This window comes from Alligator sinensis, unplaced genomic scaffold (assembly GCF_000455745.1).
Source record: "Alligator sinensis unplaced genomic scaffold, ASM45574v1 scaffold651_1, whole genome shotgun sequence".
Taxonomy (NCBI): domain Eukaryota; kingdom Metazoa; phylum Chordata; order Crocodylia; family Alligatoridae; genus Alligator; species Alligator sinensis.
In genome coordinates, this window is record NW_005842014.1 from 1555481 (window position 1) to 1559913 (window position 4433).

Consider the following 4433-nt stretch of genomic DNA (forward strand, 5'->3'; position numbering starts at 1 on the left):
CGATTTTGGTGGCGCGTTCACCCAGAGCATCCGGAGCTCTGTTCCGTGGAGCCTAGCAAACTCCACACGACCGTCCGTGTTGTCTGTGTCTGTAACCGCAACTCAAGCAAGTTTTCCAGCCTACACCACTGCCATCTCGGTGTAAGTAAACAATCTTTAAATCTACCGTTAAGGGTCTGTGCCTAATTCCAGCTCGTCGCCCTCCCTCTCCGATCCAGCATGGGCACCCCCACCATCCCTTGTGCTTTATGGAAATGAGTAAGGCCTGCTAGGCTTTTCCAAGGAATGAATGCAGCCCAGGGCCTGAGGTATTAGGCAGTCTCATCCTGGCATCTGAGAGGGAAGGAGGTTTGAGCAGGCTGCTGAGAGGGTGACTTTGGCTTGCACCAAGTATGTCTGTGGGGCTGCAGCCTTAGGGCTAGCAGGGCAGCAAGCATGCAGCCTTAGGGTTGGGGAGCTCTGGTGGGTTGTTGAAGGGACTAAGGGGAGGTAAGGAGTAAGGCTGTGCAAAGCTTTGGTCCCTGATTCAATTCGGCAGAGATTTGGCCCGATTCGATGGCTGAATCTCTGAATCCAAGTCGAATCAGAGGACCCTTTAATCTCTCTGAATCAAATAGGAAACCTCCGAATCGATTCGGAAAGATTCGGCAATTCAGACATAGAGATGACTTTAAATGTTTTTTCTACATACCTCAAGGTAGCAGGTGGCTCATCAATGCTGCAATGTTGGGGCAGGTGGAGTGTCCCACAGGAGCGCAGGGGGGTCCCCAGCACACTTAGCAGCAGACCAGAAGCATTTCCGGTCCACTTCTGGGTCTGCCGGGGTGTGCACGAGGGGCCACCTGGGCCCCCCAGCTCAGCAACTGGTGCTTCCTGGGTCTGGGGGTTACCTGGGGCCCCCCTGCAGCCAATTGCTGAGCTGGGTGGGTGGGCGGGGGGGCCCCCAGTGCACTCCCCGGCAGACCCTGAAGTGGATCGGAAGTACATTTTAGGTTCGCCGCCAAGCACATGGAGGGTCCCTCTGCACTCCTGTGGGATGCTCCCTGCACCCCAGCATTGCAGCGATCATGAGCCGTGCTTGCTACATCAAGGTATGTAGAAAAAACTTTTAAAGCTGTGTCTGCGTCCAAATTGCTGATTCTCTGAATCAGCATCGAATCTTCAGATTCGGCCAAATTGAATCAGGGACAGTGATCTGAATCAATTAATCGAATCACTGTCCCTGATTTGAGCTGAATCTGAATTGAATACGGGCCATTTTGCACACCCCTAGTAAGGAGGTCCCAGCTGGCCCAGGGAGAGAGGGAGCAGAGAACTTGGAAAGAGGGCCTAGGAAGCAGGTGGACCAGGATGCCCATAGGTCTCACCGGTCTAAGAGTGGGGCCAGGGCTCAGGAAGGGCGAAGGGCCACTGCTGGAGACTGGCAGGGCTGGAGAGTCCATGGGTGTCAACTGGCCTAGGAGTGGGGCCAGGGTCTAAGGAGAAGGACTGAAGTCCAGGAGGGTCACAGCCAGAGACTGAGGGGGACAGAGTGCCCACAGCCCGCGGAGGGGTTAGTATAAGGACAAACAAAGCCAAGAGCAAATAGCCCATAGGGGCAGTTAGGATCTACTTCCAGAGAGGGAACCCACGGCACAGATGCCGGAGTGTGGCACGGCAAGGCATTTTGCTTGGCATGCGCAGCTCAGGGCAGATGTTAGGGAAGGGGCTGCACTGCCACAACAAGGATTAGGCCCCTTGTGGCTCCCCTGAAGTCTGCCCCTTGCACGCCAACATTTTACAAATCAAGGTTGCAGGTATTTTTGTCACTCTTCCCAAAAATGTTGTCGACCCCTGATCAAATTAGTATGTGTGACAACAGCGAGACATGGGTGTGGGTACTAGGGATGAAAGAGCCCACGTAATTAGCCCTTAAAGCAATGACCACAGATACCTGTGTTCATGAGAGGAGATCTGACTGGGGGAGCCTTAGGACAACATCCCTTTTCAAAAGGTTGTGTCATTAAGGCACGGAAGGAGAAAGGAACGGGAGATTGCCTAAAACAAACAGCAGTCCCTGTAGCTTGCCGTGATCGTATAGTGGTTAGTACTCTGCGTTGTGGCCGCAGCAACCTCGGTTCGAATCCGAGTCACGGCATCACAATTGCAAATGGGGCTCAACATTTTATGTCGGAAGTCAGAGGAATAACAAGGGAAGCATAGGGCCAGACCAACCTCATTTCCTTCTATGATGAGGTAACTTGCCACCTGGATAGGGAAATGAACTTGATGTCATATACTTGGACTTCAAAAAGGCCTTTGACCTGGTCTCCCACAATGTCCTCATGGTTAAATTGAGAAAATGTGGTCTCGAGTAGTTTACAGTCTGGTGGTTAGGTAACTGGCTCTGAGGTAAGACCCGGAGAGTATTGATTGATGGAACTGAGTCAATATGGCAGAAGATGACCAGTGGCATCCCTCAGGGTTCAGTACTCAGACCAGTGTTTTTCAACATGTTCATCAACGATTTGGATTCAGGTATTAAAAGTGAACTGTCAAAGTTTGCAGACAACACCAAACTATGAGGGAGTGTGGGCATGCTCGAGGACAGGCTGGCAATGCAGGCCGACCTGGACAGGCTCACGAGATGGGTGGACCTCAACCAAATGACGTCTAATACAGAACAGTGTAAAGCGCTCCATCCGGGGAGAAAAAATCCACAGCACACCTACAGGCACGGCACTGCTCTGCTTGCCAGCACCACAACTGAATGATACCTGGGTGCTGTGATAGACCACAAAATGAACTTGAGCCACCAATGCGATGTCCTAGCTGGCAGAGTACACTGGCCAAATCAGTAGCATGCATCTATGGAGGAATGTCAAGCAAGGGTAAGGATATTATCATCCCACTTTACTTGACTTTGGTGAGACTGCATCTAGTTCTGGGTGCTGCACTTCAGGAAGGAGGTGGAAAAAGCTTGAGAGAGTCCAAAGGAGGGCCACACACCTAATTAGAGGCCTGGAGATCAGGTCATATGAGCAGAGGCTGAAAGACTTGGGACTACTCAGCTTGAAGAAGAGAAGATTCATAGATGCTAGGGCTAGAAGGTACCTCTCAACAGACCATCACATCTGACCCCCTGCTGAGGCAGGAAGCAATGCTAGGATCAGAGAACCCCAGCCAGAAATAAGGCAGCTACTTGACCCAGGTGGGACTTGAACCCACAATCCCCAGCTCCGGAGGCTGATGCCTTATCCATTAGGCCACTGGGCCTGACTGTAAAGCCTCAGAGGGCCTGGAGGAGCATCTGTTCACCAAGCACCGCACCACCCCCCTCCAGGGGGGGGACAATAAATAATGAGCACAAACTGATTGAAGATCACTTCAGGCTAGACATAAGGGAAAACTTCTTTACATGTCCAGTGCCAAGGGTCTGGACCAGGCTCCCCACAGAAGTGGTACAGTCATCCACCCCGGCGATCTTCAAAAAGCGTTTTGATGCCCACCTTGCTAGTCATCTGACCCCAGCAGTTTTTCCTGCCCACCTGCAGGGGGGCTGGACCCAATGATCTGTGAGGTCCCTTCCAGCCCCTGACAACTATGAAACTATTAAACTGTAAGGCAAAAGAGGCAAGGGCACTGCCTCATGGCCATGATTGGTGTATGAGGTGAAGGGGTTGCTGAGGGCAGTGCTTCTAGGAGCACTGGAGGGAAGTTGTATAGATATACCCCCGGTCACTTTTTAAAATGGGATTTGGGTTCCTAAATCCCTCTGGCACTTTTGATAATGGTAACTTGGGAAATCTCAGCCTCCATCCCAAAGCTGGCCTTAGGGAAAATGGCACCCTGGGCATACCTGTATTTTAGCATCCTCTCCCCACCACAGTCAGCGATGCTGCTGCAGGCAGAGGCAGGGATGCAGGGTGCAGGGCACAGTCCGGTGGGGAGGTGAAGCAGCGTGATGCCCCAGGCAGGCAGGCCAGCACTGCTGCTGATGTGTGGGAGCAAGGTTGGGGGACTGGATCATACATGCCCAGCTCAGCTCCTCCCCCAGCATGTGCCCACCTACACATGCCTGGCCTTGCCCCTCCTGAGCAGTGGCTGGAGGTTGGGAGGGGGCTGGGTTGGGCACTGCTCATCCTGCCTGGGGTGGGGTAGGCAGGATGAGGTGGAGCGGGGGCAGAGCACTGCTGTGAGCATGGGCTGCTGGCATGAGTGCGTGTTTAGTGGCCCCGTGACCACGGCTCCCTGGGCACTTGTCCACATTGCCCACCCCTAAGGCTGACTCTGCTCCTTCCTTTTGAAGTTCCTGCACCATCACTCTTGTAAGCCTTGAAACGGTCTTTTCGTTTGGCGCAATGCAGAATATGTCCCATGGCATTAGTGGGGAAAACTGTCATTTAACAGTACTCCCAGCAGCCATGAGCCATGTTTTCACTGTAATTTTACTA

The 4433-nt window shown here is 52.8% G+C and overlaps 2 non-coding genes across 2 annotated transcripts; one reads left to right on the forward strand and one right to left on the reverse strand.

The window, feature by feature from the left end:
* Window positions 1-2065: 2065 nt before the first annotated feature.
* TRNAH-GUG lies at window positions 2066-2137 on the forward strand. Its single transcript has one exon. It is a non-coding gene; the product is annotated as a tRNA-His (tRNA).
* A 1045-nt stretch (window positions 2138-3182) lies between these two features.
* TRNAR-CCG lies at window positions 3183-3255 on the reverse strand. The gene has a single exon. It is a non-coding gene; the product is annotated as a tRNA-Arg (tRNA).
* Between the last annotated feature and the right edge of the window lie 1178 nt (window positions 3256-4433).